Source organism: Bombus fervidus, chromosome 19, assembly GCF_041682495.2.
Source record: "Bombus fervidus isolate BK054 chromosome 19, iyBomFerv1, whole genome shotgun sequence".
Classification (NCBI taxonomy): domain Eukaryota; kingdom Metazoa; phylum Arthropoda; class Insecta; order Hymenoptera; family Apidae; genus Bombus; species Bombus fervidus.
The window spans coordinates 3,286,289-3,300,233 of record NC_091535.2 but is presented as its reverse complement, the minus strand read 5'-3'; the positions used below and the strand labels follow the sequence as shown (position 1 = coordinate 3,300,233).

The window sequence follows — 13,945 nt, the reverse complement described above, 5'->3', positions numbered from 1 at the left end:
TCGCGTGCGAAATTCTGCATTTCAACCTCAAATGATTTAAACCTCGTTTAAAAGGTTTTAAGCGGTTTCATCAAATACGCGGGTTAAATTACAGCGTCCGTCGTCGTTGCGACGAGTTGGTGCCTGCAGCGGTGCGGAAGACGAGCGCTGATCTTTCTTTCTATTGGAGGGACAAGGAAGATAGGCGGGGAGAGTGAAGAGAAAAAGAGAAAAGGCGTGACTTGATGGTGTATTGTCTGCGAATGAAATTGGGGTCTGTAAGATCGATCCAACTGGCATAATATCTGGTTGGCGCATAATAGCGATGCATTCACGCCACACTTTAACCCTCTTCATCTCTTCTTCGGGATACGTTAAGCGTATCGGGCATGGCTTAACCCTCGATCGTTTCTCTAACCTCACTGTGGTCATTGTCCCATCAGTTGTGGCTATTCTAAAGTCGAATTCGCAAGTCGGAAATATTCAAGTGCGAATTTATTATCTTTTTACTGTTCTTCGTGTCGGTTGAGGATGTTTATACGAACGCGTGCTTTTATATATCTGATTGAAAAAATGGAATCTAAGCAGAAAATTTCATCCAGTGAATATTATGCCAAATACTATATTTTGGATGTTTGAATATACATGTTATGTATGCTCTGTACATTTTTGTAATTTTACATTCTCTATAAATGCATAAATAAGCAAAGTTTACTCGTCAATTATGTTATCAATAATTCAATGTAATATCGGTAATCTGGTTAAGATAATTTATCGAATTTAATATAATTATTTATTGAATGTAATTAAACCTTGGATAAGCATTACGTATTGTAAAACCTACACTGACTTCCAAAGTAACTTGTTTCGTTCATGAAAATTCATTTTTAACTAACATTGGTTTGGTGAATTATAGAAATTACTAGACTGGCAGCTAAGTGATTGCGGATGTTGTCATTAGATGGTAATGACAAAATCTTAGTTACCAACCCATACGATACGAGTGGAAAATTATACTAAGTTTGTTATGCCACATTCGCCGTTCCAATTTGTACGTACAATTAAGTACAAAGAAAAGACATTGAAAGTGCACTTTCTGACGGTAAAATTTCAAAATATGCATATTCATAGTTTTGAAATAACAGAAACGATATTGATAATTTCACCATTCCGTTTTTACGATGATTCTTTGTCATCTCCGCGATCCGTAATAAATACGAAAATTATTAAAATCGAAAATACTGAACATTTAATGGATTGCTACGAACATACCGTTGTATCAAATGAATTCACGATATTCATAATTTGAACATTTTCTGTCGAACGTAAATTTATGGAATTATGAAAAATATGATTTAACAGCAGCTTTATTCAAATTCATGGCGTGTTCATTTTAGTTGATCGTTATTAAACAATTTCTAACGGCACGATACGGCCGAATGGAGCAGCTGCTGTAAAAAAGTATTCATTACACGGTATTTTGCAACGTCCACAGGAAGAGAAGTACACGTAGCAAAATGGATTATTCTCTGCTACATTATTCTTCGTTTCATTATATTTCGCACGGTAGAGAAGGCTATTGCTAAGAAAACGTGACATCGGTGTCCTGTTAGGATTTATTAAACCGTGTAACAAAATGCTTCTCGATTACGTGAAAAGTATTGAGTAATAGGAAAATATTCTTCTCTTTTATTTGTCTTCGACAATCGATTTCGATATACAATACAAGAACGAGTTTGTTATCTTCATTGAAAAAGGGCTTTGAATTATCTACAGTGGCTGGCGAAAGTATTCAAACGCTTACACTTACAAATTTCAATTAATAAACTGAGGTGTACTATCTTCACACAAAATTATTCGAACGCTATAACACTGTTGATAGTTTTTCATCTTCCTTTGCATCGAATGTAAACATCGTTGCTAAATGAAAATATTGATACGTTCACTTGAGGTTAGGATATCGTTTCAGTAACAGTGTTACGACCGTTCGCGGAGAGACGCGATCGTGAGGAAATGCGTCAGCGAGAGGCGTAAATTCTCGCTACGATTTTGATTGTTGACGTCGTGAACCAGTCGTTCCCCTGTTTCGATTAGAATAACAGAGGTAGTTCAAATGATTGTAACACAGAATTAACAGGGTTAATATAAGCTTCCATGTCTAACAATATTTAAAATTATAATTAACACGTTACAAATGATTTAACGATGATACAACTAGTTTATTATTATAATTCGACTCGACTTCATAATATTTCTCGACGTATTCCTTTGACTAAGCGACTTTGATTTTATTTATCTGAACCTCTCCATGCATTCGGTTTGAATCCTCGTATGATACTGATTGCCCTTCGTTTTTTTTCCTTTGTCTTCTCTTGGAGACGACCCCCACCACGCTCGGGACTCGCAACCGTTCGCGCCTATGATCACGCATGCCACCTTTTTTGTGTGGGTAAAATAACGGACTGAAGACGAATCGATGTTTTTTAGAACTCGCTGCTTGACAACAACTATGCGCTTATCGCTACATTGTGTATATCTCGCTGGTTATGTAAGACGATCTGTCTGCGACACTGTAGTACCAAGGGAGACGGTTAGGAACACGGCCTATAGTAAGCCTCGGAACGTAAACAGTAACGTAAAAGTGTGCACAATAGTATATAAGATGAATACCAAGAAGTGTGAAACAAAAAGGTGTGAAAGAGAAATAACATTCCGATTACACGAGGACGACAAATTATATAACGAGATTGCCGGAATTGTGAACAGAAGTAAGTTTACAATACATTATATCATTCAAAAGTGAAGGAATGAGGGAACACTTGTAAACAAAGCTCGATCAGGTCGACCAAAGAAATTGACTGGAAGAGAGGAAAAAATTATCATTTGCTAATTTAAAAAAAGTCCTACTTCATCCGCTCCTCAACTCACAAGTATGGTAGCTGACATGTTTCATAAAGAAGTTCACCCGGAATTATGTCGACAAACCGTACGAAATAATGATTTTCATGGCAGAGTATCGCGAAACAAGCCATATATTAATGCGATAAATCATAAAAAAAGATTGACTTTTGCAAAAACCTGAATTAATAAAGATAATTCTTTTTGGGACAAAGTCATCTTTTCAGAAAAATCAAAGTTTAACATTTTTTGCTCGGATGGTCGAAATTATGTGCGGAGAAAACCAAATACGGAATTGGAAATTCTACATTTATATGAAACATTGAAAGACGGAGATGGATCGATCACGGTGTGGGGAGCATGGCTGCCAGTGGCACCGGAAATTTGATATTTATTGATGGAATACTTGATAAATATAGGTATTTAAATATTTAAAAAAATAACCTTAAAGAAAGCGCCCGTAAATTAGGATTATTGGAAGATTTCCACTTCCAACAAGATAATGATGCTAAGCATACTGCTAGAATTGCGAAAGAATGGGTCATATATAACACACCATACACGTTAATTACTTCACCGCAAAGTCCAGACGTAAATCCGATTGAAAATTTATTGGCTGAAATCGGAAAAAGATTAAATAAATTTCAGATAATCTCAAAGCAAGTATCGAAAGATAAAATTATAGAAATATGGAACTCCGTTGAGTGTAGTGTTACAAAATCATTGATTTACAGTATGGAACGTCGATTGAGACACACTATTGCTGCTAAAGGTGTCCAACAAAATATTAATATTAAATAATTTAATAATATATGTAGCGTTCAAATACTTCTATCAGTCACTTACAGCGCGTGTTTTTAATAAATGTATCAACTCCTACCTACGTTGTTGAATCCTTTTCAGAATTTACTGACATAACCTCAAAACTTCTATCATCCTACTGACATCTGCTTGTCTAAGCAAATTACTTAATGCACATTATTTTGACCATTCAAGTTTGCATATGTAAGCGTTCGAATACTTTCGTGAGCCACTGTATATTATTGGTTTCATGTTGGCAACAGAACACATTTTTAGAATATGTTTCTACCTAATGAGAATAAATATTCACATACATGTACCATACAGTGAATCACAAAAGTATTTGTATCCTCGCAATCGTTAAATTTACATATTTAACATACTTTAACAGCATACACTCTACAATCTTTGTCGATAGGAATATACAGGTATAACAATTAAACTTGTAGCGGTACATGAGTCAATCAACGTTGTTTTAGTTCGCTAGACTTAAAGGTAAACGAATTGCGGGCAAAATATTTGTAATCGTCAACCGGAATTACATTTGAACTTTTTGTAACATCACCAGTCGATACAAATAGACGAACGTGCCCTCTAGGACGTTCAGTATAGCGAATCACACAGTCGAAGAGCGAGCGACGATTACGACCGGCACTGTCTTTGTAATTTTATTTTAAAGTGATTTTAATATACTCTGAATATTACAATTTTATCGCCCGTCTGTTTAATAAACCAACACGTATAATAAACCACCTCAATCTGTTCATTGGAAAATATCGATTGATTATAATACAAATGGAAATTTAAATAAATCGTGAAAGTCAATAATTACTAGAAGACAAATACCTCTGTAATTCACTATGTATTTATTTCATACTTGCATGTGTGTATTCCAACCGTAACAGTTGCTTCGTCGAGTGGTACACGAACTCTGAAAATGTTAGTAGGAAACATGGTTATTAAACAATTTTTGGGCAAAATTTACGAAGAAATTGTTGTTACTGTAGGAGTAAAAGTAGATTACGCGAAATGTTAATTATTTGAAATGAATCGCTGTTTCTTGGATGAAATAATTTTCAAGAAATAACAAGAGAAGAATATTTTGTTAAATTTATCAATCGCTCCTCTGTTCTGTTCGTTTATAAACGTTTATAAAATATCACAATCACAAATTCGCGTACATAAATACAAAGCTTCTTAATATAACAAAATGAAAGTCAAATCTTCATTAATTTGGTTACCAATGTTATTTAGCAATTAAGCTAGAAAAATTAATATCTAGCTGAACAAATTGTAAAGTACAAATTAAATAATAAAGAAAAAATTTTCGTTGCTTGAAAAGAACATGCAACTAAAGGCCGCGTAGTATTCTTAAGCGTAACAATTATTTTCTTACCGCGCGAATGAAAATGCAGTGGAACGGAAGTAACCGGTTAACAACGAGGAGCATCGCATGAAAGAACCTCGTTACCAGATAATTAATAACAAAGAGCCTGAGGGGCCAAGCACCAATGTCGATAATAATTAGCGGCAATCCGGGAAATTATGACTGAATTTAACAGAAGAAATGACCCAATTACACGATCACTCCTTCGTAAATGCAGCGAAGAAAAATCCTCTTTTCACTGGCAGCTCGTGAAAGTATTCAAACACTCGTACGTATATATCTTTCATAAATATGAGGTGGTTTAAGGTATAAGTGCCCAAAAAATACTCTTGATATTGAACAATAACATTTATTTAACAATTAACAGTCAACAATCAACTATCACGCTTCTCGAATATGTTTGCTTCGCTGTTACGCTAGACACTTCGCACTTCACCGTTACGCTAGACCCTTCGCACTTCGCCGTTACGCTAGACCCTTCGCACTTCGCCGTTACGCTAGACCCTTCGCACTTCGCTGTTCGAAACCGAATGAATCTTCTGTCCAAAACCAAACGGATTCTTTTCTTTATTCCCCTCGATATCCCCACTACTCACGCGTTTGTTAGACGTTCGCGACGGTTGCCACGTATGCATTCTTCCGAAAATTCGGCGAAAGAACTGTAGGGATATCGATGTTACATTGGGCATGTCGACCTTACGCTTTTATGGTATAGCGCTTTGTGTCGCGAAGCCGTCGGAAAGTTCCGTCGTCGAGTGCCGCCATAAATATATATATTTTTTTTATTATTTAATTTGTATTTTACAATTTATCCAGCAGGACATTCGGTAAATTTTTCTAGTTTAATTGCTAAATAACATGTAGATGGCTACCCCAGCAGGATACCATCTTCCAGTTTGACTATTATAAATTTGTTATGTGTATTATAATTTGCAATTTCATTAACTTTGCAACGAGACTCGAGTATCATAATTATATTGATCCACTGACCACGTAGCGTCGTTCCATAGAAGCGTATTAGATACGTTGATGGTAACAGTGCGCTTTCATGCAGCGATCATTCTAAAGTAATGCCCACCTGTCCACGAAACAACCGTTTTCGTCGTCACGACTGGCGTTAACATTGATAGTAGCCAGGCATTCGTTGCAGCTATAAATATAGAACGTAGTGATCGTAGGATGAAGGCGTCTTTCCTCGTCGCTCGACATTTTAATAATCAGACAACATGTTGTATCGTACTGTACGCTTCGTAGACTGAACACCAGGGTAGAAGTATCGTCACGTCTAATCGACTACGCTTATGCCTCTATGAAGCGACGTTTCGTGCATAGGGCATGGACAGAGGCTTTTGTTTGAAATAAACGTGTGCTATTGGCTTGGCAACTAAGTGATTGCGGATTCTTTCAATACCACCTAATGACAAAATCCGCAATCACTTAGTTGCCAACCCAATAGGAACTGCAAGATATTTAAACAGTTAATTATATATCATATTGATAAACTGTAATTTTTAATGAAACTATTTTACTAAATTACAATTATAAAAATTGTTTAGAATATTCAATGGGAATTTTCTACTAAATGCAACATATATATATAATTTGCAATAAATATCTTGTAATTCCTATGTACATACATTTTCAAATCGGTTTGTTACTTTACCAAAATAATCATGACAGTCGTGTCTCATTACAGTGCTAATGAAATTTCAAAATGTTTTATATAATACGTACGATGATATAATACACACAAAAATATTCTATAGTGAATATTTAAATATATAGAATTGAGCTACTATTAAAAATGTTAAAAGGTAAAAGCGACGTAATAATAGGTCGGGCCGAGATTCAAATTTCATGCAGGCTGCGAGTAACCGATTATATTACGATCTCATGAAATACGCCGACAATTTCGGCTATCCTAGTAAATTCTACGGCGGAGCCACCTCCGCGCCGCTCCAAATATTCCGACAGTAATTACTCGTAACCGAGGTAGCACCGGCCCGATCCACGGCCAACACGTCTATCCGTGCACTAATTAAGAACTTAGGTAGTCAGATGCGCGGTGGGTGGCAGGTGAACGGGAGAAATTATTTTTGGTTAAATTAAACGGCGAACCAAGGGCCCTGAATACGAAAGACGACGTGCAACCATGCGATATTCTGGTTGTGTTCTGGCTATATATTGATAGGACAGCATAGAGTAAATTTGCATTGTACAAAAATTTACGTAACGGAATATTTTTCTACTCTACGCTTCTACTATCCGAATTTTATCGTCGCTAACCAACATTTATATTTACTTTTTTTATTTATTTATTTCTAATTCGCCGATAGTAAATGCTGGATAAATGACTAATACAGATGTGTAATAGTAAAACTGGCTTAAATAAGATCGTGTGTGTAAGTGGATGGATGTGCGTAGATGATTTCTTTATTATTATTATTTAATTTGTACTTTATAATTTGTCCAGCTGGACATTCGGTAAATTTTTGTAGCTTTATTGCTAAATAATAAAAGGTGGGTGGCTACCCCCATGGCGGGATACCATCTTCGAGTTTGACTATTTTAGTAGGTATCGGTCGGTAAGCGTCGGCGACAAAAAACCGGTTAATCGGCTATCAGTCGGTAAAGTCTTAAAAACCACTAAACGGTTAAAACACTTTGACTGCCATGTTACTCACATATGACCTGCCACGGTTTCTCCTGTGACGCCATGATGGTCATTGGTGACCGGAGAGCTTCAACTTCTTACAATTGTAAAAATTGTATGGGAATTGACAATTAGGGCATTTTGAATGTAGCCGATAAATAGAAAATACTTTGAAATAAAAAATGACCCATTGAACAATTAAACATTTTTATTAGAACATCAATAAAAAAAATGAAAACAAATGTTGTATCTAACGGTGCACTGTGTTAAAACATTTAATATGGCTCATCAATACAATCTGGACAATAGGTGGTCACCTTTTTGATCCGATTCTTAGCAATTTTTAATTCTAACTGTTCAACATTTTTTTTATACCATCTCTGCAAAATTTTCGTGCCAGGTACACTTGCCCTTCTTTGTTTTGCATTTCGTGTTGCAATCTTTGTCGAATAATTATATTTCACGGTTCTGATGAATGGCACTGTGTAAGGTGCATGGCGAGTGCCATTCTAAAATCTGATACCTTGATTTTTGTTTTTCTTGCTTGTTTATACCAACCAGTGACCACCAATAAGATAAACGGTCCATTGGGGAAGAATGTTGTCTTACACCGTCAATTTATTATTATTTTGTCATTATATGCTTTGAATAATAAAAATACTTGAATAATAAAAATAATAAGATGCAGTCAAAGCGTTAATCATCGTTTTTAATTATTGCTCTGTACTGATAACCACGAGCGCGGACCGTACACGAACAGCAGTTGGCCATAAGACCACGAGACAACTATCTCAGTGCATTGGCCACAGAAGACGTTGGGACGTCACACCGGCCAATTATTTACCGGTTATTACGCAAAACTACTAGACTTCCCGGCTGTTGGCGCGTCGGTATCTATTATACAATCGTATCGTGTCCTTTTTCATCCTCGCGCGCCTCCTTTGCGTTCACGTGCCTCGCTAATTGTTGAAATTTTCATTATTTTCGCGGATTACGAAACGAACGCTTCGCACACACAATCGTTTTTTTGTAATATCTTGGAGGAAATACAAGCAGCGTAGATAACTTGGAATCGTCGAATGATAAGAACAAGGAATGAAACGATAACGGGTAGACTGAGAATGTTCGTAGAATTTCTTATTTCTATCAAGATGATTGAAGAGATTTTGTTTTACTCGGTAGATATCGCAGTATTCTGCTAGAATCCTAGTACCTCAAACGATGTAAATGTAATATCGGTTCATTCAATATAATTTCAACAGACATCCTTGACAAAATCAAAGAAAAAAGGAAAGCGAAAGCAAAATGGTAAAAACATAGAACATATCAAAACAAAAGATATTTGTAGCGGCACTCGACAGCAAACCTTCCAACGGTTTCTGTCCCGTGGCTTGCTACATAAAAACCCTCTTCTCGATCGGACGATGGTGGAGCTGTGGTTAGCGCCATTGGTTACGAACGCTCAAGATCCAGGTTCGAATCCCGGCCCTCATGTCTGGTTTTTTCTCCACGATTCCTTAAGTGAGAGAAAGCCAGCAGTGTTGTATATCTAATCACGATATATTATCCACCTCAAAACATTTTTAAACATTGGTGAAATACTTGAAAATGCAAAATGAGGAAGAAAATTATGAAGTCTCTCAACTTTCGAGTAATCTAAAGACAAATTTCAAATAATTTGAAGTGAAAAAAAAGTACCTTAGAATTTTAGATGTCGAATAATTTGAACGAGCTTTTAATTTCCCGTGGCATCGTTCTAATCAAATTGAGGGGAGATCGATATCAATCAGCAATATTGGTTTAATTATCTCAACCGGTTTAATTATAACCGTGTTGTATGGGTTATCCTCATTAAAATAATACAATATTTATGTTATAGAAAATTATGCGCCCACGTGTTGACACATGAGTGACAGGGGATAATTATATTTTTGCACGTATCTGACAGAATGTGAATTGTCCAAGTTTGTAGCAGTTTCTAGGGACAGAACGCAATCAGCCTCCTTTGAAATCCAATTTTCCACGGCAAGGACATAACTATCCCGACAGTATTTAAGCGTAATTATGAGAGAATGAGACGGAATGGAGGTATTTCATGAGGAGGAAATAGGTGTCCTGATTTAAACTTCGCTCGCGCAAATTTCTCCTCCAAAATTGATGTTCCCTAATACTCTTGTCGAATACTAATACCTTCGAATCTCTCATTCACATACTATTTTTATACAATTTTATATTTTATCACTTAGACTGTGAATTTTTATGCAATATTTTTATGTACTTAACTAAAAGAATAGAACTTAGATGGAGATTCGTTTTATCCATAAAAAATTATAACAAATATTCTACTTTGGATATTTTGTATATTTCTATTTGTTATATGTATTCTGTTATATTTCTGCATCTGTCAAGTTCTCATAAATGCATAAAACTGCGCAGTATAGTAAAGGTGATTGTAGTAGTGAAACGTATACTATAAAAATTAAATTTCTCTTCTATTGGGTTGGTATTAATGGCAAAATCCGCAACCACTTAGTTGCCAACCCAATATAATTTTTACTAGTCCTCCCTGTGATTCTCGACGGTTGATGAGAATTCATCGGAGATGATTTCTCACAAACCGTAAAAATTTCTTTTATAAACTACAATAACAACGTTGCTATCTTTCTACTGTATATTCCTATTGTTACATTTCTCTCTGTATTATCTACATATTTATATATTGAAATTTATTATACAACAAATCTTTGTAAAGGGTAAGATGAATACGACCATACTGTTCCTTGAGCAAAATAACGATTCTCATACAGAAGCCTTGTGCCTTTCGTGTTCAAGTCAAACCTCGCGGATCATTATGGCTTGATTTGTACGCCCCAGATATGCAAAAGCGAGCGGCTCTTTATCGCGCTATAAACACGCCACGATTCCAACAGGATAAATCATAATGGAACCATTGCCAGATTCGCGAACGAAACTCTCTTCAAGTTTTCTTTTCATTTCCAATATATACCCGATCAATTTCGCTCTCACCAACTCTATTAACGAAAGATTTTCTTAGAATCTTCTCAAGAATCCTTATTTTACGTATATTGAACTATAACGAGACACGATATTACCTACACAATCTTTCTGAAATTGCTTTTCTGAATTTACATGACTGATGGTAATATTTAGACGTTACAAAAATATTTTTTTTTATTTAATTTGTACTTTACAATTTGTCCAACTGGACATTCCATAAATTTTTTGAGCTTTATTGCTAAATAATAATAAAAGGTGGATGGCTACCCCAGTGGGATACCATCTTCGAGTTTGACTATTTTATTTCTTTAGTGAGGTCAATGGGGTGTTTTCTTTATAGTCTTCTTTCTATCAGAGTTTTGCACGCTTCAGCAGCCAGATGGTTTGGATGTGTTGCCGTTCTTTCCTTGTTTTTTCTGCGTACCTACCGATTTCTTCTTTCACCGTTGGTATTTTTAAGTCCTTGCGTGTATCTTCGTTTCTGACATACCAGAGGGCGTTCACTATTGTTCTCAGTATCTTCGATTGTAGCGACTCTAGTTTATTTATGTGGCTCATTGCTGCTGTCCCCCATAGTGGTATTCCGTACCTCCAAATTGGTTTTATTATCGTTTTGTAGATTTTTAGTTTATTTTCTGTGCTGAGTTTAGAACTTCCACTAGTTAACCAGTACATTTGTCTTCTTTTCATTCGTAGTTTGTCTATAATTGATTTAGTATGTTGCTTCCATGTAAGTTGTATAGCTAAGTGAAGTCCTAGGAATTTAACTCGCCTTGTTTGTGTTATGTGCGTGCCATTCAATTGGATATTTGGTGGTTCCCCTTTTCTTAGTGTAAATGTAATATGGTTGCATTTACTTAGGTTTGCTTTTATTCGTTTATCTCGTAGTCATATTTCTATTTTTCTGATGTGCTCTTGTAGTAATGTGACTGCTGTTTCTGCATTAGTGTGCCTGACTAGTACAACCGTGTCGTCCGCGAATGTCAGTATTTTGCTGTTGGTAGTTGTCGGTATGTTGGCTATGTATAGCGTGTATAATATTGGCCCTAAGACGCCACCTTGCGGTAGCCCTGCCTTGATATCTTTTACTTCAGAATATACATCTTTTATTTTTACTACAAAAATTCTGTTGCTTAGATATGATTTGAGTAAGTGATGGATTTGTTCCGGAAAGTGTTTTTTGATTGTTTGTAAGAGGTTTTCATGGTTCACTTTGTCAAATGCTTTCTCAATATCCACGAAAAGGGCCATACAGTACAAAATTATGAAGACCAGTAACAGAGTCGAATCTGTTTGAAATGCACGTATATTCAATGCATGTGATTTTTCATTGTGGAAGTGGGCCCCACTTCAAGGAAATTTAGCGAATATCCAACTGTACAAATTGCAAAGTACAAATTAAATAATAATAAAAAAAAATTCAAGGAAAACTCCACATCTGTTCTAAAGTTCAGTTTTCTTAGCCCTTGAAGCCATTGAGCATTGTTTAGCACTAAATCAATTTGAAGGGCCTCTCAGCCTCATAGTTTTCTAGGAACATGCATTGCATAGATGATGCAATGGGGTACAGACAGGCCATTTTTCCATTATTGTATAAATGCCCATAGACTCATGATATCGAAGCTCTTTCATAAAGTAACGTTGCCAGCGTGCTGATCTGGACTAGCATGCACATTGTACTTAATTACATTATACTTAAACTTGCTTAAATATATTAATCTACTATACATTCATCCATACATTTCCTCTCTCTCTCTCTATTACGAGATAAAACCTTAACATTAATATATGGGTATTATATTAATTAATGATAATTAACGTTTTTGTATTTTAATCCGTACAATTATCGTTACACGCATATCTGAATATTTAAATGTATTGGATTGGCAACTAAGTGATTGCGGATTTTGTCAATACCACCTCATGATAAAATCTGCAATCACTTAGTTGCCAATATAATATTTACCAAAATAATGGTTTGATAAATCTGCGAATTACAGGTAGCAATAAAATATTTGATTAATTTTTAAAAAAATAATAAACCCCTGAAATCCAGGATTTCTACATAAATATTCTATTTCCCTTTGCAATTATACAAATTTTAATTAGATCAGAGTAAACAGCAATTTTCAAATTAAAACTACCTGGATCTATAGATATACAAAAGCATTAACTTCAATATTTTTCCCCTGGCAATTATACAAATTTAAATTAGATCAGTGCAAACAGCAATTTTCAAATTAAAAACTACCTGAATCTATAGATATACAAAAGCATTAACCTCAATATTTTCCCCTTGCAATTATACAAATTTAAATTAGATCAGTGCAAACAGCAATTTTCAAATTAAAAACTACCTGAATCTATAGATATACAAAAGCATTAACCTCAATATTTTCCCCTTGCAATTATACAAATTTAAATTAGATCAATGTAAACAGCAATTCTCAAATTAAAAACTACCTGGGTCTATACATATACAAAAGCATTAACCTCAATATTTTCCCCTTGCAATTATACAAATTTAAATTAGATCAATGTAAACAGCAATTCTCAAATTAAAAACTACCTGGGTCTATACATATACAAAAGCATTAACTTTAATATTTTCCCCTTGCAATTATACAAATTTAAATTAGATCAATGTAAACAGCAATTCTCAAATTAAAAACTACCTGAATCTATAGATGTACAAAAGCATTAACCTCAATATTTTCCCCTTGCAATTATACAAATTTAAATTAGATCAGTGCAAACAGCAATTTTCAAATTAAAAACTACCTGAATCTATAGATATACAAAAGCATTAACCTCAATATTTTCCCCTTGCAATTATACAAATTTAAATTAGATCAGTGCAAACAGCAATTTTCAAATTAAAAACTACCTGAATCTATAGATATACAAAAGCATTAACCTCAATATTTTCCCCTTGCAATTATATAAATTTAAATTAGATCAATGTAAACAGCAATTCTCAAATTAAAAACTACCTGGGTCTATAGATATACAAAAGCATTAACTTCAATATTTTTCCCCTGGCAATTATACAAATTTAAATTAGATCAGTGCAAACAGCAATTTTCAAATTAAAAACTACCTGAATCTATAGATATACAAAAGCATTAACCTCAATATTTTCCCCTTGCAATTATACAAATTTAAATTAGATCAGTGCAAACAGCAATTCTCAAATTAAAAGCTACCTT

The 13,945-nt window shown here is 34.8% G+C and overlaps 1 protein-coding gene and 1 long non-coding RNA gene across 7 annotated transcripts in view; both read left to right on the top strand.

Annotated features, from left to right (window-relative positions):
- Btk29a (tyrosine-protein kinase Btk29A) overlaps positions 1 to 13,945 on the top strand; it is a 351,109-nt gene that overhangs the window by 316,784 nt on the left and 20,380 nt on the right. The window lies entirely within an intron of this gene.
- On the top strand, positions 1,669 to 3,756 carry LOC139996969 (uncharacterized). The gene is made up of 3 exons (XR_011802464.1): positions 1,669 to 2,083; positions 2,467 to 2,747; positions 2,820 to 3,756. It is a non-coding gene; the product is annotated as an uncharacterized lncRNA (long non-coding RNA).